Below are 25,227 nucleotides of genomic sequence, written 5' to 3'. Positions count from 1 at the left end.
CATTTCCACTGCTTGTCCTTTCCTGATAAACACCAGCCAACTTTGCTTTTTTCAACAGATACAGTCCTGAGAAGCTCCTTGCGAGATTTCTTTTCAAACCGAAACACATCTTCCCATTGACGTGATCCGTAATTCCAGAGACGTTTTATCTCTATGAGACCAGGTCTTACCCTTCACACTCTGCTCAGACGGAACTGACCCATCTCTTCTTTCTTCCCCAAAAGCACATAAAACACTAACTGCCCCCATCAATCAGGATGCTGCTCCAGCTGTTAGATCTTAAGCTACTGGAGGACGGGGACAATGCTTCTGTCCTTAAAAAGAATGCTTTCCCAAGTCAAACAAGTAAACGCCACTAGGAATATCCATGTTGTATATTTCCATATCACTAAGAGAAGACACTACTCCATAACTCACAGCGATATTTCAACTGCCTGATCCTCTCCCCACAGCAGACCTAATGATAAAAGTCAAAGCACAGCACTGAGGTTCACTCAGCAAGTCATTTACAAGGGTGGAAATCAAACAACACTCCTTAATTCTTAATGCAGAGAAGGCTGTCGTGTGCCTGCTAAGTCATACTCTGAACATCGTGGCGAGATGGCAGAAGAGTGAAATTTAGGCCTACATGCCAGGTTCCATCCGCCCTAATCAGCCACAATCAGTCCTGATTATACTGTGCTCTCTGCTAAAATCCCCTGTAAAACACATAGTTCTGCATTTTTCTGTAAGTTTTCTAAGTTTTAAGGATTAGCTAGTACATGAAAGCATTGAATTCAAATTGCAAAATACCTGGGTCATGAAAACAGTGAAAATAATACACAGTCAATTCTCATTTTTCAAGGTAGTTCTGATCTAGAACATCCCTGAGAACACCGAATCAATGGACACTGAACCACTGCTCCTCAGGAAGAGAGACTTAGTGTCCTGAGAGGCCCTGCTCACATTTTTGCCAACTAATCAGTACATAACTTTGGCTTATGTGTCTTTCTGTTTAAAGACATCTTATGTAATATATACGGTTGATTCATTAACACTGACCTCACAGCCAACTGCACCGTAGCTCACGCCTGGACGAAGTTCATCTCACACACGCATTTTCCCCACAAGGCATGTCACAGCCTTCCTGCTCTCAGGGACACTAGACAGCACTTCAGCACTAGGCCTAGGGGCCATTTAAACAGCAAAATCACCCCCAAAAAGCACAAAAACACAAAAAACACGGCACTAAATAGATGGCAAAAAAGATACTTATTTACGTAGGAGCTGAAATGAGAAAGCAGACCACCCCCTTGTCTGATCTCAGCTGGGAACACGTGGGTAAGAGACTCTGATTTGTGATGTTCTGCGCATGTCCTCAAATGACCATGAAAGCCCCAGGAGTGCTGATTTTGAGGTTATAAATAAATTCTAGCAACTAGGCAAATTCACAAATACAAAATTGGTAAATAATAAAGACTGCATGTATGTCAAGAAATTACTAACAGTCGATACCTCCAAGGAGGGGAAGTGGGTGGCTGGGAGACAGAGGTAGGAGAGAAACTCTTTTTTTAACTATACAGCATCATATAACCTTTTGAATTGTGTAGGGTGTGTGTGACAGAGAGGAATTTATGACCTATGCTCAGGAAAAGAGCATTAAGTTCATTAGTAATCTAAAAAAAAAGTAAAACTAAGCTTTGGGTTCCAATAGTAAAACGATAACCAAATAAAATTAAGAATAAGACAGAATGAAAGTAGAAACAAATGAATTCAAAAATGGAAGAATCACAAATATTTGGAGTTTCTCTGCATTGAAGAAACTGAGAGCACACTCTCATAGGGGGGAATGGCACAGAGGATTATGTATTTGAAAGCGAAAATATCCCATGACCTTAGGTTCCCTTAGGAGGGGGCTATGGGGAGGATGATACAAAATGAAGATATTTTGAAAATAATTACATAGTAAGCAATGAGCTTTACACGTTAAGTTAATTATAGGAAATTTACACTTATGATTTTAAACAACACTGAAGATGATTTTATGTAGGACAGTGGCACTCAAAGTGTGGTCCCAGGACCAGCTGCACCAACATCACTAGAGAAGCTGTTAGAAGTAAGGCTCTGGCCCCACCCCTGATCCAGGAAATAGGGACTTGGGGCGGGGCCGGCAGGCTTCAGGGCGATTCTGATGCCAGGAAAGGCTGGAGAACCACCGGTACAGAAACACCGTGAAATGTTACTATAGCATTTAACAGAGGCGATAAACAAAATTTAAACTTTTCTCAATGACAGTGGTCATCCTTTGGAAAGGCAATGGCTACTCTGGGCCATCATACAGTTTTCTGTTGTTTTTAAATTTGTTTTTGCCTCCTTCTTGGATTTCCACTGGCCAGCAGATCCTCTACCACTGTAAGAGCAGTACTGAAAGCTCTGCCATCCTCTGTGAACTTGACGCTTCCACTCTGTTGTAAGCTGCGCGGAAGCAAAACAATTCAGCGCATTACAACTGAATCCCAAGTGTGAATAAAGCTGGGTGTGGACCTAAGGAATAAAGTGCCTGGTCTGAGTGCAGAAGGATGGAAACGGCCTTTTCTTATTCCCAGACCTGGACTGCACACCAGAAGGATGACATGGGTAGAAAACTACTCCCTGGACACGATGCAGATGCTAACTTACTGAGGTGTGGAAAATATCCTATCGCTTAGACTGGAATATATGTCTGTTACCGTTGTTACAAAAGTTCACTTAAAGGAAAAGCAAAGCCGCAAAGAGGAGGCGCTCGGAAGCCTGCTTCCAGGCTCCCTGGGCTGCACTCCCTCACAGCGGCTCCAGCAGTAGGAAGGATGGCGCCCTCTGTGGCTAGTTAGGGAAGTATTTAAATATTTCAGAAAAACTGAAAACTCCAAAGTCAGAGGGAGCTTCGAGAGGAGTTAGCCCAACTATGGCATTTGACAGACGGGGAAAACGAGGCCCACAGACGCCCTCTCCGCAGGGACCAGGCCCCCTGACCTGCACAGGTCACCCAGTGCCCGCTCACGGCCCCACCTGCATCTTCCTTCACACCAAGAAAGCACCAGCACGGTGGCAAGCAAGTACCTGAGCAGAGTGGGCATTACATACTTGCATTATTTTTATTTTAGATTTTAAAGATCCATGTTAATCTTCTGAAAGACGAGCTTTACTTTTTCTAAGGCTTCCCCCCAGAAATAAAAGTTACCTTCAAAGAACATCCCGACAGTTGATGACCTGCCTTACAAGTGGAAAAAAACAAAAGCTGTTTTCAAATTTTTATTGCCAGGGATTTAGTCTGTTAGGCATGGTGTCCTTGACTTTTTATAGAGATTGTGAAAGTGTACTGCCTCTAAATGACTGAATAGGGCAAAACAAAAACAGTGAGAATTCCCATTTGGAAACAGCCCGAGGACCCAAGTCTAAAGGGCTTGTGAAATAAAATACTTTACAGTTAAATTAACTTAAAAAGGAGGGGGCAGTCCTAGTGTTATGGGACTGAGCCCTTAACTGGTGGGATCTGGGATTATCTCCTGGTACTCAGTGCCAGAACTGAGTTACATTGTAGGACACCCAGCTGGTGTCTGAGAACCACTTACTGGTGTGGGGAAAACCTTCACACATTTGGGGACCAGAAGTGTCAGAAGTGAAGTAAAGTAGACACACAGGATAAACAAGCACGCAGAAAGGACGAACTGGGTTTTTCCCTACATCAGAAGGAAGGAAAAAACTGAGAGTCTTTGCTTTACACCATGGTGTGGACGTGCAAGTTTGTTTGACCATGCATTCTACTATGAACATTGGTGTATAAATTCTTATGTGAGCATATGTTTTCATTTCTCCAGGGTAAACAGCCCAAGAATGCATAGCTAGGTCACATGGTGGCTGAATATTTAGTTTCATAAGGAAACTGTTTCCCAGAGTTGCTGTATCTTTTACAACAATGTATGAGGGATCTAGTTTCTCTACAACCTTACCAGCACTTGGGGTTGTCACTATTTTTCATTTTAGCCGTTTTGATAGGTATGTAGTGATATCTCTTTGTGGTTTAAATATTCATTTCCCTAATGGGTAATGATGGTGAGCATCTTTTCATGTGCTTACTTACCATGTGCAGATCTTCTTGGTGAAATGTCCATTCATGCTACGTTCCCTTTTCTAATTGCACTATTTTCTGTTTCTTTATTTTACTGTTGAATTTCAAAAATTCTGTATATTTTAGATGTTGTTCCTTTTTCAAAGACCTCTTAACAGGGTCTTTAGCATAGTAAAAGTCTGTATTTGAAGGTCCAACTTATCAATTCTTTTCTCTTATGAATCATGCTTTGGGTGTCAAGTCTAACAACTATTTGCCAAGCCCTACATCCTAAAAATTTTCTCCTATTTTTTTTCTAAAAGATTTATAGTTTTACATTTAAGTTCATGATTCATCTTAATTTTTATATAAGGTGTGAGAGTTAAGCCAAAGTTCACCGTTTTGCCAATGGATGTCCAATTGTTCCCACACCATTTTTTGAAAAGCCTATCCTTCCTCCATTAAATTGCTTTTCCTAGATTCTCTATTCTGTGTCTGTCCCTCCACCAATACCATTCTGCCTTAGTTTACTGTAGCTCTTGCAGGCTTTCATAACAATCGCTCCACTGACTTTATTCTTTCTCAAAATTATTTAACTATCCTAGGACCTGTGCCCTTCCATATAAATTTTGTTTTATTTAATTTTTTTACAAATTTATTTATGTATTTATTATTTTTGGCTGCATTGGGGCTTCGTTGCTGCACGCGGGCTTTCTCTAGAGCAGGGGCTACTCTTCGTTGCAGTGCGCGGGCTTCTCATTGTGCTGGCTTCTCTTGCCACAGAGCACGGGCTCTAGGCACATGGGCTTCAGTAGTTGTGGCACGCGGGCTCAGTAGTTGTGGCTCACGGGCCCTAGAGCGCAGACTCAGTAGTTGTGGCGCATGGGCTTAGCTTCTCCGCTGCATGTGGGATCTTCCTGGCCCAGGGCTCGAACCCGTGTCCCCCGCATTGGCAGGCAGACTCTTAACCACAGTACCATAAGGAAAGCCCCCATATAAATCTTGGAAGACGCTTGTGTATAAAACCCTTGATGGTTCTCAAGGCTAAGGGTGAAGGGTCACTTTACAGTGGAGAAAACTGACACATGCTACCTCGGCCAGGCGATCAAACCAACAGCCACAGTGATCAGCTGAGCTGATAGTGCCCCCATGATGTGATGCATGAGGGTGGCTCTTACCTCTGTGGGTGTCCTCCCCAAACACACATCACAGTAGTCTCATCATGAGAAAAACCTCATGCAAATCCCAGCTGAGAGACATTCTACAAAATATCTGACACCAGGTACCCCACGAAACTGTCCCAGTCATCACAATCCAGGAAAGCCTAATGCACTGTGCAGCTCAAGACAGAAATGACCAAACGTCAAGTGGAACCCTGGATGGGACTCCAGAGCTGAGGAAGGACATCATGTAAAAATAAGGAAGTCTGAAGAAAGTATGCACTTCAGTTAATAATAATGTATCAGTACGGATTCATTCATTTTAACAAAGTCACCAGACTAATGTAAGATGTTAATAACCGGAAAAAAATGTGAGAGGTGTGGAAACTCTTTGGATTACCTTCCCAATTTTTCTATATATCTAAAACTGTTCTAAAACAAAAACTCGTATGTGTATTTCTAAAAAGGCAGTGTTCAAGGACTGATATTTAATAAGGCTGATAACTTTTAGTACTTTATCGGGATGACTTCAAGTGGGAAAAAAAATACACCTTTGCTGGCATTTTCACAGTAATGGCACTGAACAATTTAGGGAGAACTGACACCTCATTATGTTGAGTCTTCCAGCCTGTGAGCATGTCTCTCCCCCTTTGTTTAGGTCTCTGATTTCTTTCATCAGCATTTTATAATCCTCAGCATAAAGCTCCTACACATGGTTTGTTAAATACAGTCCTACTTCCTGAGAGTGACGGTAAATAGTTTTGTGTCTGTACTTTCGGTTCCCACACGTTTGTTGCTAGCATATAGAAATGTGATGGATTTTTATTTGTTGATATTATATCCTGAGACCTTGCACAACTCACCTTTTAGTTTTAGGAGAGTTGTTTTGTTTTGTTTGTTTTTCATACATTCTTTGGGATTTTCTGCACAGACAATCATATCATCTTCAAACAGGAATAGTTTTCTTTCTTCCTTTCCAATATGAATGGCTTTGATTTCCTGTTCTTGCCTTATTGAAGCTGCTAGAACTTCCAATACAACGTTGAACAAGAATGCTGAAAGCAGATATCTTGGCCTTGTTCCCAATCTTAGGGAGAAAACATCCCATCTCTTAGCATTAGATATGATGTTAACTGGAGGATTTTTACAGATGCCCTTCATTAAATTGAAGAAGTTCCCCTCTATCCCTAGTTTGCTGAGAGTTTTATCTTGAATGAGTACAGGATTTTGTGCAATAATTTTTCCATATCAACTGATATGATCACATGCTTTTCTTTCGCCAGCTGATATGGTGGCTTACAATGTCTGGTTTTCAAATACTGACTTAAGGTGAGTTTTCTAAGACAAATAGGACTTCACTAGACTTGAATATAAAAGCATTTGTGTTCATTTGCTTAATGTCTATTTATCCTTACTAGACTACCACCTCCATGGTGACATGGATTATTTATATTTTGTTCAACACTATATACCCAAAAACAAGCCCAGCACCTAGCACATAATAAACACTCAGCAAATATTTGTGGAAGCGGGGTAAGGAAAGAATAGAATGTACGAGTGCGCAGCCATCAGGGTATGTGCACATTAGTCAGCCAGGGAAACAGAAACAGATTATGCTGAGGAGTGGCCAAAAGGCAGAGTCCCCACCTCACAGTATATACATAAATTAATTCAAGATACATCAAAAAACTACTGACCAAAATGTGAAGCTTTTAGAAGAAAACATATTAGAGTATCTTCATAACTTGGGAGTGGACACAGGTTTCTTAAAACATAGCAATAATCATGAAAGAAACCACTGGCAAGATTGTATTTGAAAATTAAAATTTTCTGTTCTTCAAAAGGCATCTTTAAGAAAATTAAAAGGAAGCCAAAGACTGGGAGAAAAGATTCGTAAAACATGAACACGGCAGCTGTGACATATAAAGAACCCCTGCAATTCAATAATAAAAAGACAAAGAGTCACAATCACAGAAGATATGCAAATGGCTGATAAGCACATGTAGAAGTGCTTGACATCATTGGTCAGACAAACACTTTTGTCTGAAAGAGTGTAAAATGATACAACCACTTCAGAAAGAAGTCTGGCAATGGATCCAATAATCTGAACCCTAGGTATTTAACCAAGAGAAAATGTCTACAGAAAGATCTGTATGAGAACATTCATTGTAACTTTACTCATAGCAGCCCCAAAACAAAAAGAGCCCAGATGCTCATCAATAGGAGGATGGATAAACAAACAGTGGTGTGTTCCTACAAGGGAACACCGTTACACACACACACACACACACACACACACACACACACCTACTATACACACAATAACATGGGTGCATCTCAGAAACATGATGATGAGTGAAAGAAACCAGTCACAAAAGAGAACATCCTGAATGATTCCCTTTATGTGAAGCAGTATAACTGATAAAACTAGTCTACAGTAGAAAAAACTCAAAACAGTGCCTTCCTTTGGAGGGTGGAGGTGGAGATTAATCTTTGAAAGGAGCATGAGGAAGCTTTTTGGGGCATTCGTAGTGTTTTGCATCTTGAGAGGGAGTTTGAATTACACAGGTGTATCCATCTGTCAGAACTCAATGAATGAATGGTATACTTAAGACCTGTGCATTTCACTGTATGTAAATTTTACCTTAAAAAGAGGATTGTGCTAATTATATGCATCTAAGGAAAGTCTGCAACTTACTTTGAAATCTATCACACCAAAAGAGATGTGCTGTTGGATGGACAGAGGGACAGACGATTATGTGGCAACGTGAGTGTTATTAACAGGTTAATGGTAAGAATCCAGGTGACGGCTATTCAGAAATTCCTTGTAAAAATTTTTCCAATTGTACTGTATGCTTGAAATTTTTCAAAATGAAATGAAAAAGTGAGAAAAAAGTAAAACTGGGATTAGATCAGGAATACAATGGTGCACACAAGAGTATGGGTCTAGCTTTCAAATCCTATGGCTCTACGGAAGAGGCTTGGGGTGAAAATTCAGGAAAGTGGGGTGTAGGCCCTAATGGCACCACAGCATTTACTTCTATATATCTTATAAACTGGCATTTCATGCAAAATAGTTCTAAGGACTCCAACGATGTAAAGAAACACACACACACACAAACAGAAAATCATTGCTGGGGGTGGTAATGAATTTTATCTGCACAAGCACCGTGAGCCTCAGTGAGTAACAAAGTACCATTACCGTTTTCAGGAATGGCTGAGTAAAATACGCACAGTGGTGCCTCCTCTGTACACTCATAGAAGTGAACAGATGACAGGCCATCATCCCCAGAGCCAGCAGGAGGCGGGCCAGCCCAGGGGCGGCCAGTCCACGGCGCACCCTTCCACATGGCCACGTCCTGCCACAATCCCAACACCCTCCAGAGTCTTTAATGTGATGTCCTAGTTATTTTGGTGACAAGGTATTTGAAAAATAAGGTCTGAGCTTCATATGACAAAATGCTTCAGCCACAGAAGCACATTTTCTTCACAGCCGCCTGTGAAGGATGATCGGTCTGATTTTGACGTTTATTTCAAATTCAGATTCTACTGTATGACCTCATGAGCCGTGGAGATAATTAATATAAATGTGAAAATCTCAGGGTGAAGTGGGAGAGCGGAGGAAAAGGAACATTCTTAAAGTTCAGGTCACTTTCCTGTACCACTTTACGGCATTTAATTGTCTGTTCCTCTCAAACACAACATTCAAGCACTAAGCTGAAATTCCTCTCCTCTCTGAATCTCTGTCACCTGCTCTGAATGAGGAACACGTGAACCTCGTCTACACGTGCGTCTCTGAGAAGCAGCGGGCACACTGCTACTGGAAGGAGCCCGGGCGTGGACCTTCCGGAGTACAGGGGCCAACAGACCTCCCTGCCTGGAGGGAAGGAGCCCCCTGACAAACATACTCCCGGAAACTAGCAGTCTTCCAGTCTCCGCAGTCCTGGGTCTTTCTGATATCCTTCAAATATCAAAATAGCAGCTTGCCTTAAAGAGTTTTCACCTTTACAGCAGATCAAAGAAAAACATCTCTGAAGGCTGCTTATTGTTTTACTGACACCTCTTGCAAAAGGTCTGGTGGGAGAACAGATGAATAATAAAAGGAATAATCACAATGACAGTATGATGACTGTTACTGCTTGAGTCACTAACAGGGCCCTGCACAGATATCACCTCGACTAGTCATCAGCACAATTCAAGAAGGATATTTTGTAGAAAAGGAAGATGAGGCTCTACACAGGAAAAGGGAGTCCTGGTGAGAGTCAGAAGCCCAGGTCTAACTCCAGAGCCCACAGTCTTCCAGCGACTTGGAGAATGGATGAACTTCCACCGTCAGACCAAGACCAGCCTCACTGCACTGCTTCTGGCAGGTTGAGCAGAGTCTACCCTTTGGCGCAACACGTCCCTTGACACAGATGGAGGCTGCGGGGAGACGCGCGGCCTCCTGAGCGGTCACTCGAAACCCGGGCCCCTCCTACGCCACCAGCTCACAGCCGACGCAGGGCCCTGCTGCCCAGCAGACAGCGAGGCGGAGCGCGTTCCAGAGGGCACCACGGGCTACTCAAGACACGAGGAAAGGCCAGACGGCCGCCCTGAACAGAGGAGGAGCTTTGTCACCCACGCGGAGGCTCTCCTTCCAGGCCCTGCGCTGTCACAAATCCCTGCTGTTGCCCCTCCGGGCTGGCGACATCTCCTTCGCCCTTTACTGCCCAGATCTCCGGTGCCCTCCCCGGGGCAACGAGGGGATGGGGAGCCAGCACTGCCCACGGGGAGCGAGGTCTGTGCCTGCAGCTGCAGCCAGGCTCTCCACGGGGAGCAGAGGCGGCGGCCTTTCAGAATCACAACCGCAAACGCAGATGAACTGAAACGCAGTGGCTTCCGTGACACTGGCTCCAGACAGGGTCCATGACCAGCACCCTGCACAAGAGCTCGCCCCCTCCCTGGGACCAACCTGCCTCTCTCTACCTGCTGACACCCTCAGCACCTGCAGGCCCTCATGGTCAACAGGCCTGCCATCTTTCTAGATGGTTCTTTTCCACTTTAATTTCTATTTCCCTGCTTGGTCCTCTTTATTTTTACATTTTACCATAAATTTGTATCCTTGTTGCAAGCTACCTTCAATTATTTGAGTTAAGAGAAAGGCAGAACATAAACAGTAATAACTACCAGTTTCTTATCTGTACTGGGCTGGAAAAAAAAAGGGATAAATAAACTTGGTTTTTTTAATTTTTTCTTTTATTATATCTATGTAAGGATAATCAATTTCTGTGAAAGGGCCTGAATGGCCCAAGTAGAATCACAGTATCACATTGGAAAGAACCTTAAAGATCATAAAGACCAGCTTGGTCATCTTGCAGAAGAGAAAACTGAGACCCAGAAAAGATTCAGCTTAACAGAGATCACGACGTTCTTAACGGGCACTCCAGCACTTTACAGCATGACTTACAGGCAACCAGCACTGTCAAACATTGAAAAGGGATATGCTCAAACCACCTTTCTTGAGCCTCCCCGAGATTTCCATGCATCAGTTGATGGACACACATATCCCACTACTTCATCAAGTAAAGCACAGCAAGCAGCAGTTCCATGTTGCCAAGCAACATTTATTTGTGCAATTATTTAAATATTGCATCATATTTACTAATATTTGTTTCTAAAAATGAGCGGAGATGGAAACCTATAAGTGCTGATACAGTGCAACTGAGACAAAGATGGACATGATAAGTGTATAAAAGTGATGCCTCACGGTCAACTGGACAGTTATAGGATATAAACTGATTAACTCAGCGTGCAAAGCTAAGAGGGAAAAATGTAAAGAATCCCAGATACCAAGACCACAATACCTAAAGGTTGTCCAGGCGATAAGGGGAAGTGATAGGAAACTTAAAGAAGATCACAGAAATATGACATGAAAACTGGCCTCAGAAGAACATTCCAGGGCTTCCCTGGTGGCTCAGTGGTTAAGACATGAAAACTGGCATCAGAAGAACATTCCAGGGCTTCCCTGGCGGCTCAGTGGTTAAGAATCCGCCTGCCAATTTAGGGGACACGGGTTCGAGCCCTGGTCCAGGAAAATCCCACATGCCGCGGAGCAACTAAGCCCATGCGCCACAACTACTGAGCCCGCATGCCACAACTAAAGCCCGTGCGCCTAGAGCCAGTGCTCCGCAACAAGAGAAGCCACGGTGATGAGAAGCCACGCACGGCAACAAAGAGTAGCCCCCACTCACCGCAACCAGAGGAAGCCTGCGTGCAGCAATGAAAACCCCATGCAGCCAAAAATTTAAAAAAAAAACAAAAGAAGATTCCAGTTACTCAAATACAGAGAAGGAAACCACGGGTCTGTTCACTAGGTGTACAAACAGCTTACTACAGAAGCATTTATCAAGAGAGGGTAGCCAGTTCCTTGAAAAGATAAGAAAAGATAAGACAGCATCAAAGTCTACATCACTAGATTGTGCTCTACCCCTTACACAACTAGCACTGACCACTCCTTACTTCCAACAGTATCAACAATCTAGTCTACTGATTATAGGCAGTACTATTACTGACAGAAGCAAAATTTGAGCTACAAAATTACCAATATGTCTATTAAAACAGTTATCCATAAAAGCTGAATTTTAGTTTAGAACCACTGAAATCATTATTTTTTAACTCTGAATTTCGGTTTCCCAGTATCACCAAGCTTTCACCTAGAAAAATAAAAAGAATATACAGTAATCTATTTAAAAATCTGCTTTAAATAAGTTTCCAAGGCTTCTATTTTAACAAGTTTTCCCTAAAGCTGTACTTATTCTACCAAAAATAGGAACAGATACCACTGATTCAAAACAAGGAAATGTGTTGATTTCCAAAAACCTTCCTACACAATAAAAGGTAACCTGCAGTCTCTAGGTAACTTACGAAATCATTTCTAACAGAGAACAGGTACTTTACAAGCGATCATTTTTTTAAATTTTTAGGATTTTAGCCCATAAAGGAACATAAGACACAAAGCAATGGAGCATGACTGCTAGAAGGAAGAAACCATAGTATTATTGGCTACAACACAGCTGTGTATCTAGAAAGCTCAAATGAGTTGACTGATAACTATCAGAACAGATAATAGTTTGGTGAAGGGAGTGAATTTTAAAATTTTAGAAATCAATAGCATTTTTCAATCCCAACAATAACCAACAGGAAATAAATCTATCTGGAGAAAAACATCTTCTATAATAACAAATATAGAGAGGGGCCTGTTTGAAGCGAATTATCAAAATTTATGAAGAACCAGGAGAGAAGAGCAGAATAAACAGAGATCTGCCTTGTATGTATGAAAGACTGAATGTATAATGCCAGCTCCACTCCAATTATTTTAATGTAATTCCCAATAGAAATTTCTACAGGGGGAGGGGGATGGTTAGGAGAAAGACTTTAAAAATAATCCCCAAGTTCATTTGAAAAATTAAACAAGTGACAGAAGCTAGGAATTTTTGAAAAATAAGAAGAAGAAAACAACAATAATGAAAACTGGCACAAAAACTGACAGAGCAAATAGATTCTGAGATATTTGAAAACTTAATATATATTCTCATTAACCAATGTATCAATAGAAATAGCATATATAAGAAACAGTGTTAACAAGTTGACTAAGTAGTTGGGATAAAAATGATCTGATCTTCACTTCATCCCATGTGCCACAATAGACTGTAGAGAGTTCTATTATGTTTAAGAAGAATTTTCAAAAAAAAAAAGAATTTTTTTTAAAGAATTGTTTTTAAAAAACGGAAGAAATATTGGTAATTTTTCAAATGATCTGTGGTTAGGAATGACTGTTAAACAAGTAAATAAAATAAACGAAAGATAAATATATTTGACCCCATGAAAATGTAAGACTTTTGATGTTTACAAATATCAAAAAATTTGAAAGGTTAAAAAACAATTGGGAAACATTTCTGCACTGAATGACAGAGTCAGCCACTGTTTACTTGAGCTCTGGTACAGAATATCAGCTCTTTGAAATGCTGATGGTTTTTCCGCATCTGACACCATATAAATAGCTCTTCGCATCATTTTAAATACAGATCTGGGAAACACAAGCATATATTTTATTTCAAAAACAAATCTGGGCTTTTGAAAATAGTTCATTTGCCCATAGATTTATGAAATGTCATACACACGAAGAAATATCTTTGGTTTGAGAAACACTTTGAAAAGACTCCCAGCTTCCAGTTACACGGGTATGAAATAAAGTCTCTGAGACTTTTAAGAACCATCAACTGCCACGTCTTTGTTCTTTCGGAGAAAAAGCGCATCTTATTTTATCAGTATATCTTGAGAATGATATATTTAGAACTAAGATATTTTTCCTCCACTGTGAGCTTTCTTACCAAAACAACCTTACCTTTTGTGTTGTTTTAATCCCAAAGGAAATAGTATCTGATAAATAAAGTCGACTGAAAAAAAAATGCACAACGTGAGAGCTGTGAGTTAAGTTTCTTTTGGGGCAAAATGAGGACTATAGCCCAGGAGGCAGCCTCTCCAAGAGCTCTGAGGAACTGCTCCGAAGAGGTAGCGGGGGAAGTCAGGATCTGTGTGATTTTGGTGAAGGGGGTGCGTGCAGTTGAGCACACAGTTCGGCAGAAGGTTGCTGCTGGTCACGAGGAGCACACGTCTCCGTTAGTGATGCTAGTGCTTTTCTAGATACGAAGAGATGCAAGAATTGGGCTCATAAACTCTTCTTCTGGAAAGATCTAACTCTCTGAATACCTGTTCTGCCAGTTTCCCCAGAGCACAGAGGGCCTCATTCCTGATCTCCACCCTGAACTCCTTTCAGGGGGCGATGAAGGTCAGCAACTGTAGCGGCCAGTGACTTCATTCTTATAGAAGCAGATGGTGAGTGACAATTCTTAGTTGACAATAAAAAGAAAACATGATAGGGAAAAAAAGTTGAAAATTAATGGTTCAACTACATTTACACCTCTGTAATTTTTTCATATTAAGTCTCACAAGAGCTCTGTGCTGAAGCAGCAGGCCCACTGCTTCTCTAGATCTGCTCTAGAAGGACACTCAGCAAGCGGGGACAGCACCTCTGAGTTCAGCACAGTCCGAACAATAAAATCTCCTGTCTCTCTCTTCTCTGCAAAAGGCAAAACACCTGTCCCAAAGGTTATGAAAAGAATGGAGCTAAATGCCTAGGCAACCTCTGGTGACTATACTCACTGTATATAAAAGTACCACCACTCAGTATTCAACAACGAGACTAACTAAAAATTAGTCTGTGTTTACATACCAAGTGTTAAATTTTTTTACCTTCTACTTTGTTAAATATGATATTTGCTTTGATGACTGGTCACCCAGTTTCCCCACAAACTTAAATCTCTGGTAGTAATAGTGAAAAACTAATTCATGAAGTTCTACACATCGAATCACCCAATGTAATTGTATGTCACCTAAAAGCATTGCTAAAATAGTAAAGAAAAATGATTTACATCATAATTTCTAATTGCTCAGGAACATGTTGACTTTCACCTAAGAATGTCTGTTCAGAAGAGGCAGGATTGGTTTCCGGACGCCCAGGGGTCGCGGCTGCTCGGGCCGATCTTCAGCTGGCACAATTACAGGCCGCGCAGCAGCAAAGATGAACGGAGCTCTGGGAAAGGCGCTGTGTCTGAGGAATGACACCATTTTTTAAGTAAGCCTTTTCCCTCTTGAGGTTCAGAACTTCAAGAAAGAATCCCATCTGTTCTGCAGGTGGCATTCTGCTGAGCACCAGTCGGCACTACAGGTCACAGCCCACGCGTGGCATTGGAAGATGCAAGCACGTAGTTAAAGCACAAGAGCCCAAGAAGAAGAGGGGAAAGTGGAAGTGAGACCCGTTAACTCGGGGACAGTTGATGAATACGGGGTTTGAAACTTCACCTGACTGCAAATGACATGGCCCTGGCAGAGAGTCATGCCCAGTATGTTCACAACCTCTGCAACCATCTCTCCGTTAAAGGCGAGGAAAGTTATGTGAGGCCCACCAAAACCATGGAGGTGTTGCAGTTGCAGAACCAAGGCGGCAAAATGCTCCTGGACTCAGTTCTTACCACCCATGGGCAAGTGGTTCAGATCAGCGGTTTGAGCGCTACCTGTGCAGAGATTTTCTTGGAAATAATCCAAAGCAATCGTCCTGAAGGAGTCAAACTGTCAGTGAGGGAGCACACTGAAGAAGACTTCAAGGGAAGGTTCAAAGCCCAGCCAGAACAGGAAGAACTGTTAGCCAAGTTGAACTAACGCACTGCAGACCCTTTCATGCCAGCACTGGTGATAATGAGTGCCAAGGGGAAGAGCTTCCTAGGTGGCCAAAGTCAAGCAGGAGACCCTGACCCTCAATATCGTAAGTACCCATCTCCACAGCCAGGAGTGCCTCCTCTGCTCTGTGGAGGAGTGCTTGCCAACCGTCGCCACTTTCCTCTGAGCCAGCCCTAGGTATCTTCCATCTAACAAAAATCTGATGACGGACGTGTGTGTGTGTGAGCGAAGTCACTCCATGCTGTCAAGTATCTTTGCCTGGTGCTTTAGCACATAAGCATGTTCCCCTCCAGTATTTCCCAATCCGAGTGAACTCGTCCTTTAAATCAACCCGGCATGGAGTTCCTTTAGTGAAGGAGACAATCATAACATAAGTAAACCCTCTGTGGATAGAAGGCATAGGGAGGGATATTTTGTATATGAAAAAACCCTCCAGATAGGATCAGGGTCTGTCCATAAGTGGGAAAAAAAAGTACCTTGTGGGGTAGTGAGTGACCTCTCATAAGTATGCAGGTAGATGTTACATAACTGCAAATTAGGGTTGCCTGGAATGAGTTTAAGCAAAGAATTAAAGGTTGATCTTGGTCACGTGTCAGAAAACTACTACTTGTGAGCCAAATCCCATCAACTGCCTATTTGCTTTTTAAAAATAATTTATTGGGGCTTCCCTGGTGGCGCAGTGGTTAAGAATCCACCTGCCAATGCAGGGGACATGGGTTCGAGCCCTGGTCCAGGAAGATTCCCACATGCCGCGGAGCAACTAAGCCCGTGCGCCACAACTACTGAGCCTGTGCTCTAGAGCCCGCGAGCCACAACTACTGAAGCCCACGCACCTAGAGCCCAGGCTCAGCAACAAGAGAAGCCACCGCAATAAGCCCGCGCACCGCAAAGAAGAGTAGACCCCGCTCGCAGCAACTAGAGAGAGCCCGTGCGCAGCAACGAAGACCCAACGCAGCCAAAAATAAGTAAATAATTTTTTAAAAATAATAATAATAATTTATTGAGGTGAAATTCATATGTCACAAAACGAACCGTTTTAAAGTGAATAATTCAGTGGTATATAATGCATTTGCAGTGTTGTGAAACCTCCATCCAGTTCCCAAACCCCATTGCCTGTTTTTGTAAACAAAGGTTTATTGGAACAGAAAAAAAAAAAAAGAAGCAGGGTTTGAAATCATTTCTATCTGAATGACATATGTGCATTTAATTAAATCAATTCTAGATTTTTAGTACTGGTCAAAAAAAATAACATCAATGCCTAACTGTGGGACACAAAGCTTAAAAACACATCTATTAATAGTCTTATGAATACAGCCCATCAAACCAGAAAGCTGCAACACTCTGAAGAAGAAACATGGACACAAAGCACTGCACGTGGTCTCCCTGCAGGTCACCCGTGGATCTCTCCCTCCTTGTTATTCCCACTTCCCTTGGCCACGGTTTCCAGGAGAGCACCTGTTCCTCTCTCTGGCCTTGGTCCTCACAAAGGATCAGATCGGGCAGGAGTGAAATGGACGAGGAATTTGCAAACGTGTGAGTCACTGACAGCAATAAAGACCCGAGATGAGGACGCTGAATTGGAAGCAGGAATTCCTGACAACCACACCTGACAGTCACACGTGATGGGGACTGATGTTCCCACAGGTCAAGAGGCAACAGATGGCACGTGACTCAGAAGCAGCCTTCCGTTCCAACGACTTCACGGAAATCACTAAATCGTGATGGAAATCATCAAAAGGCAACATCAGATCCTAACCTTAATTTATAGAGAGAAAGCCTCTTCTGGAAACAGGGTTTATACACAGCCGGAGCTGGATGGCAGTGGACAAGGTTCCACACCACAAGATGACACGGCTCATCTGTCAAGACTGCAAAGTTTGACGGAATAATTGCTTTTACCCTGAGGAGATACATTAGTTTTTAATTTTTTTCTCTGATATTAAGAGATACACAATTATTTTATGTTAAAAAACAAACACGGAAATACAGAAAAGAACAAAGAAAAACATTTTTTAACTTTATCTTTTAAACCAAAGCACCAGAACTATACACAATTTCATACTTTAGACCACCTCTTTAAGGCAACTCAAATGCCCAGGTGAGGCAGAGATGGGGGGATGAAACATTAGCTGTTCTCTGTCACAAGGGGTTCTTCGGCGTAAAGTTCTGACACCCTCATACTACTCCACCGCCATCTCTGCCATGGCCACCACTCATGCTAATTTACTGAAAACCCATTATTATATCTGGAACTATGCTAAGCTCTATATACACATTATCTCATCTACTGTTAAGTCAACAGACTTGGGAATTTTAAGCTGTACTACCAGACTTTAAAAAAATTAATCTAAGGGCTTCCCTGCTGGCGCAGTGGTTGAGAATCTGCCTGTCAATGCAGGGGACACGGGTTCGAGCCCTGGTCTGGGGAGATCCCACATGCAGCGGAGCAACCAGGCCCGTGAGCCACAACTACTGAGCCTGCGCGTCTGGAGCCTGTGCTCCGCAACAAGAGAGGCCGCGACAGTGAGGGGCCCGCGCACCGCGATGAAGAGTGGCCCCCGCTCGCCGTAACTGGAGAAAGCCCTCGCACAGAAACGAAGACCCAACGCACCCAAAAATAAATAAATAAATTTATAAATAAAAACTAAATAAAAAATTAATCTAATATTTTTCATAGAAAAATCATACATAATAATAACATTCAAATGTTATGAAAGGGTAAGCAGTGAAGAACAAACTTCTACTGCCTCCTGGACCGCCCTATAAGCAAGTTTCCACGCTATACGACTGTATGAATCTATACACACACATATACCCCCAACCCCACAGACTTAATTTTTACGCAAATGTTAGCATCTGTTCTGCACCTTATCCTTGTCAGTTAATTTATACAAAAGATACTCCATAGAAGTCCAGTAGCGCACGTAGATCTACTTCATTCTTTTACAAGGTGCAGGGTATTCCATCATATGAAAGCCCCACAATGTATTTAGCCACTTCCCTATTGAACATTTAAATTTTTCCAATTTCTTGCTAAAATGAATAAATCTATAAACAACACCCTTGTTCACATGTTTGCATATACATAAAAGCATTTTTAGGATCAACTCCTAAAAGCTGAATTGCACGGTCAAATGGTTTATGCATCTTAAACTTGAACAGATAGGGCCAAGTGGACGTCCCCAACGGGAGTGCACTGGTTAGGAGTCCCACCAACGATGTATAAGTGTCAGGCTCCCTGCACTCTTTGTGACGCCGTGCATGATCAAACCATTTTACGCCTGTATTGCCAAAGAGGTTACTAAAATGAAGTCACATGAAATACTTTGTAAGGAGTTTTTTTTTTAAGTCCTAAAATTTACTGTTGTTCAAATCACCATCCATGACATCAAAGAGTTTAAAATACATGAAGCTAGAGCTCTGCAGTATTCACAGTGACACAGAGAAATACATTTATAAAGGAGCGTATGATTAACTAGAGGACAGCCAGAGAATCCCACAGACGTGTGAGAGGAGGAGCAGCCAACGCAGAGAATGGTGGGGGACGCGTCTACGGGAGAGGTGAGGGCCCGGGCGGATAGCCAGTGATGGATGCGTAAAGTCTAGAGAGCCAGAAAGGATCAGGGAAGACACAGCAGAGGGTGCACAGACCAGATGAGCGAAGGCAGAGTTCAAAGTCACAACAGACACTTAGGTGGTGTGCTGCTGGTCTGACAGCTCGCTGGGCATGGCTCAAAATGCCAAGGGGCCAGTCAGACAAGTGAAGCAAAACGGCCGCCAAACAGCACGGTTTCACAAGTAACAGCTGCCAATAAAAATTTCTAAAACTCGATTCTAAGCAGAGGCCAGCAATTCAGAAAGGCACCTTCCTCCACTCTAGGTGATCGTATCCTTGAAAAAAGGCTCAAAACCTAGCAAGGCAGAACTCTCCGCACACATTTTCTAGACTCACTCTAGGGCCCTCTTGACAACATCTACTTAATGTGATCGTGTCGCTCAAAACAAGTAGGTCGAAAGCCACACTGCAACTTCACCACTCTGTGTTCTGTAATCTTCCGATAACTGCCATTCAGTCTTTTCAAAACGGAGACAGCTGCAAACACCCACAAAAACAAGAGCTTTGCAAGAGAAAGTCCTGGGTTCAAATTCTAAACCTGTCTCAACTAGCAAGTCATTTAATCTCTTGAAACCACAATGTTGTCATCTGCAAAATGGTTATAAACGCTATGCAAAGTGAGATAACTTTATATAGACATATATCAATATGTATACACATGGCATCTAAGAGGGTGCCTGGCACACAATGGGTGAGTTCTATGCACAAATTTCTTTCTTCTCCCTTCCCGCCTGTTTCAAGTAAAATCAAAATACATAGCATCACTTAAATATTGACTCTTCCCAAGCACATGGTTTAGTTTCCTTTAATTTCACTGACAGAATTCCATCAAAACAGAACAAAAAAGTACTTGGTGAAAGAAAACGCCTAGACAATTAAAAAAGTAGAATGGTACATTTTACAAGTTACTAATACCGAAAACACCCAAAAAAACAACACCAGAAAACCCCCAGGTATTTTGAATTAAATTTTAAAAATCATATCAGAAACTCAATGTTATAGTACAGCATTCTTGATTTGGCCTATAAACCTGAGCACTGAGTCAACTCAGAATTATTCCCTTTGCTGAATAAAAGCAAATCTAATATCTGCTCTCCTATATTCCTTATTACTGAACCACTGTGGTTTTAATCCCTTGTCCTAGTTGGAACCATCTTCCCCTGTGAGCACTGACACACCCTTGCCCTTCACACTTTATCACTATGAGCTCAGGCATGCTCGCACAGGCAGAACACTGATAACTAGTGTTGAAACCACGTAAGACTGCCTCTGTTTGCATTTCCTCTCTCACCCTAAAGCATCTTATACCCAATGTAACACAGCTGCGTGCCCTTCAGGTGCACGAAAGTAAGGTTCTCTGAGAGAGCATGCTTTTGGATAAAGCACTGTTGGTTAATCTGAGTAGCTCAGCTACTTTAGGTACATCATCAATCATCAAAACCAGCCAGAAACTGCTACAGTAGCATCTTCCAAACTTCACATAAATAAATCTGCAGGTTTTCTAACATTCCACACTTTCAATTAGCCTTTCTATGCTCTGCTCATTTCTGTTTTATAACCATATACTTCTTCCCATTGATTCTTAGCACTTCATATATTGGCAGGAAACCACTGCCAACCTGGTATAATGTCATGCATTTATGCAGTGCTTTTAATTAAGTCACTTTGGCACCTCCTTAGCATTCCGATGAGGACAATGTGTCACCTTTCTTGACGTGGAGGCAGCTTAGTTTTCTGTGCATTTCTGGTGTCTGCCCAGGGCTCTCCACAGAGTAGGTGCCCAGGGTCCGTCGGTCACCAGAGTGACGCAGTCTTGGGTTTGATTCCTGGCTCCAGTACTTTGCAAACCTAACCTGGAGCCTGACAAATCATGTTACCTCTCAGGACTTTAGTTTCTTGTCTGAAAAACGGGGGTGAAGAATACCCATTTCACAGTTTCTGTGAAAACTAAATGAAATAATGTATTTAAAGTCATTTGCCGAATAGCTGGCACATAAGGTCTGAAGAAATTGTACATGACTTTCACTGAACCACACATACATCCTCACACAAGTTCTGAGACCACAAATTACACTGGTAACAATGGACAATGGGTTCAGAGTAACGCCCCCTTTAAGACCAGGAACAGAGGTAGAACCCGCCCTGAGAAGCAGCCAATGTTCTGATATTCGCCTGGACCACAGGGAATATTCTCCACACCTTGTTTTGTGGTCTATTTCTGTCCATATTGATCTCACACTTCCTTTAGACCCAACCCTACTGTGACCCAGTAACAACCAACGTGGGAGTGGGGCAGCTAACCCCCAGCTCTCCCTTACATACATCCTTGTATCTGACCTTCCACTCCTGGACCTAAGATGCCAAAGAAACATAGAGATGAACGTCCGTCAAGTTAACCTTCAGGGTCAGATAAGAGGAAATCCCAGCCACCAGGACGGCACTATTTTTTGAGCCCTTTTCTGTGATCAGTGAATCCTAAGGAGTAAAACAGGTTCAGCAGGGCAGACTGGACATGGTGAAAGCAGAGCCATTTAAATGCTCCCAGAAGATGTGAAACATGGGCTCCAGTTAACCTCTCATTCTGAGTACCTACGTACAAAGCACTTTAAGACTACAACGCATCCGTCTAATAAACACACTTTGAAAGAGGAGACATTAAAATGCAGACCACCACAATTAAATCAAGTAAACAATACAAAAGAGAAAATTAAATCTTTTATCCAAAGATGGCTGACTGAGGTAGATACCTGAAAACTTCAGAGTTCATAAGAAATGATGGTCCCAAAAATATTCGACAGTCTTTAATAAGATGATCAGCGAACAGTATTGACCTAATAATGCTATCTGTACAATCTTTCAGAAGTTACAACGTATGTATGTTCACATGCTCACATGTTCTTACTATTCAAATCTAACGACCCCATCAGAGTTAATGAATGAAGAGATCTCTGGGGGAGCCTGGAGGCATAATCCAAAGAGGTCTGTTAATGAACATGAAATTTCTTTGATGCCACGTTTCTGATTTTTTTTCTAATCCACAATATCCCTGTACTTGTTGTAATCATGCCTGCATGATAAAACCTCCATAATAATCTCTAAATTATGGAGTTCGGAGCACATACGGGTGGTGAGCACATCGCAGTGTTGGGAGGGTGGAGAGGTCCCACTCTCCCACCCTGCCCCCTTTCCACACGTTCTCCTACGCAGCTGTTCCATTTGGCTGTTCCTGAGTTATATCTTTCATCATAAACCCATAATACTGAGTAAAGCACTTTCTGAGTTCTGTGAGCCAGCCTAGCAAGTAGTTGAACCTGAGGAGGGGGGGTTATGGAAACCAAAGATTTACAGCTGGTTGGTGAAAGGTACAGGTGGAGACCCAGATTGTGACAAGCATCTGAAGGAGGGTAAGTCTGGTGGGACTTAGCCCTTCACCTACAGGGTTTGAGCTAACGCCGGGTAGTCAGTACAGAATTTAATTTAATTGTAGGACACCCAGCTGGTGTCCAGAAATTTGGAAGAAAAAATTTCTGGTATCACAATTTTTCTGGTATCACAAAAAATTTGGTATCACAAACGTTATGACTAAAAACAGCTCACAAGCACCTCAACCATGGCAGGACAGCAATTATAGTCAATTTAGAGACACAGGTGAGTTCATTCTAGATGTTCATAATTTTGGAACATCACTCTAATGTTGGGAGAAACTGAATAAGGCAGAGTGCATGACTGATTTTGGAAATCGGCATCCTACAGAAACTTAAACATACTGTACCAGCGGGTCTACATCAAATTGCAAAAGAGTTACCTTCTATCAACTTGTTTATGAGGCCGTTGGCCAGGACGGCCCTGTGCAGATGTTCATGATCTGATGGAAGGAAGTGAAAAGCGTTCCTTCTGACAACATGTCAGGGCCCCTGCTCTAGAATCTGTGATCTTTCTGTCCAGAATAAATGTCATTTCAGTCACCAGCACAGCAACTTGGGCTTCCCCTGGGGCTAAGTGTAAGCCCTGGATGCAGTGAGCTGGAGCTCAGAGGGACTGGGCCCAGTAAGCTCCCCACTGATGGTCACGTGACATAAATAATGCCATACTTAGCAATTCTGGACAAAGGTAACCATCATGTCAAAAAAGAATGTGCATCTTCTAAGTTGTCATAATACTTAAAAAAGCATACCTGGGCTTCCCTGGTGGCGCAGTGGTTGAGAGTCCGCCTGCCGATGCAGGGGACACGGGTTCTTGCCCCGGTCCGGGAAGATCCCACGTGCCGCGGAGCGGCTGGGCCCGTGAGCCATGGCCGCTGAGCCTGCGCGTCCGGAGCCTGTGCTCCGCAACGGGAGAGGCCACAACAGTGAGAGGCCCGCGTACCGCGAAAGAAAAAAAAAGCATGCCTATGATAAGAAAGAAGTCACACTTCCAGTTCCTCCCTGACACTGAGGATTGTTTTTTCACCTCCGCCAATCTGATGCTTTAAAATGTATGCTTTTATATTCACTTCACTGATTACTAGTGATGTTTATAATGTCTTCATATGTTTATTAAACCTTGGACTTCTTTTTTTAAACTGGCAATTCTTGACATTTTACCACTAGAGCGATGATTGTTTTATAACTAATTCATCCATCACATATACTGCACATATTAGAAATATTTGGTCATCTGCCTTTCATCTTTCCCATGGTGCTTAATAAGGAAAACATTTTGGAATTTTTGAAATATTTTATCACAAAGCATAAATCCTGAGAGGCACCTTCCTCAACAAGTGGACATTTTTTTCCATAGGTAACCTGAAAATGTATGCAAAATAGTTGTGACACTAGTTTTTCAGAACCTGTTGCTTGAGCTGCAGGAAGGTCGTGTGCCCTACGATAAGCAAACAGAAACGCCCGTGGCCCTGCTCTTCAGCAACTGAGTGACCCTCGTCCTGCTGGAGCTTGGAGGGAGGACACAGCTGAGCGCCCCTGTCCGGGGAGGCAGGCAGAACGGCTGGGGTCTCGCGAGTCCCCACCTGCCGCTGGATGGCAGAGGGGGCAGCGCTCAGCGGACCCATCAGGTGCACTTAGCATCAGGGAGCAAAATTAACAATGCATGACTCTAGCAATTTCCTTAGTGGTGATATAAAAGCTGGAAACAGAGTTGCTTCAAGCGCTCGGGCACACAGTAGATGTCAGCAATTCCTCTCCCCTTTGACAGAGGGGGAAAATTCAAACATCTACCAGAGCTGCCAGCTTACGAGGTGATGAGATGTCCGGGAGGACCTGATATGCTAATGTGTCTCTGAAGCATCCAAGCAACACATTCTTTGTTAACCTAAAAGGAATAACCAAACTAAAAAGGAGTACTAAGAAAGGTGAAAGCCATTTCTGATAAATGCTCAAACTTCTCGAGCTCTGCGCCTATGAGCTACATCGACGTACAGGGACGCAGACGTTTGCAGTGCTGCTAACAAACGCCCTCCCGCAGCAAGACGGCTTGTCTCTCAACATGACAATCTAAGGAGGCGGGGAAGTGACAAGGGAACACGGGATGTGTTCTCGGTGGACAGCCAGTTGACATTCCTTCCTCTGAACCCGTAACCTCAGTGCACATCTTCCCAGAAATGGGACAGCATCCCAGGGGCTGCCAGCCAAGCCCAGAAAGGCAGAGGGAAGGCTGGACTCTGTCGTTCATTTCATTGAAGTGTCAGGGTAAACAGCTACATTTTCTCCAACACTGTGTGTACAGAGTTGTTCATATACCTATGCTTTGGGTCCCGGAAAGTGTGCTCTTCAGATGTTGGCAGAAGGAAATTCATCTCACCAAAATGATTCAAATGTTCCTTCACCGACATGTTCAAAAAACTTACAAGAAACAGAACAAGAACTGAGAAGGGGAAGAAATGATGGTTGAGAGGTGGGAGGATCCACATTTCCACATAATAGCAGAATGAAATGGTGACAAACACACTGATAGAAAATCACAGTCTCTTCTTCCTTGCAATTATCCCTGAAAAGAGCAGTGACTGGCAGCTAAGGGAAGAGAAAGGTGGAATAGATTATAAATTAATTGGTAGAGAGAATAAATCCCAGAGGTAATGTCAGTCAGTTTCAAGCAGGTAAACTGTATATGCGTCA

General features: G+C 42.7%; 1 protein-coding gene and 1 pseudogene across 11 annotated transcripts in view; one reads left to right on the top strand and one right to left on the bottom strand.

Annotated features, from left to right (window-relative positions):
* Positions 1-25,227, bottom strand: part of FARS2 (phenylalanyl-tRNA synthetase 2, mitochondrial) — a 395,257-nt gene that overhangs the window by 325,757 nt on the left and 44,273 nt on the right. The window lies entirely within an intron of this gene.
* Positions 14,024-15,927, top strand: LOC111181331 (large ribosomal subunit protein mL48 pseudogene; annotated as a pseudogene).

Source organism: Delphinapterus leucas, chromosome 10 (assembly GCF_059928025.1).
Source record: "Delphinapterus leucas isolate spDelLeu-1000000601 "Yukka" chromosome 10, BTC_Dleu_Yukka2, whole genome shotgun sequence".
Taxonomy (NCBI): domain Eukaryota; kingdom Metazoa; phylum Chordata; class Mammalia; order Artiodactyla; family Monodontidae; genus Delphinapterus; species Delphinapterus leucas.
This window is presented reverse-complemented; position numbering and strand designations above follow the sequence as displayed.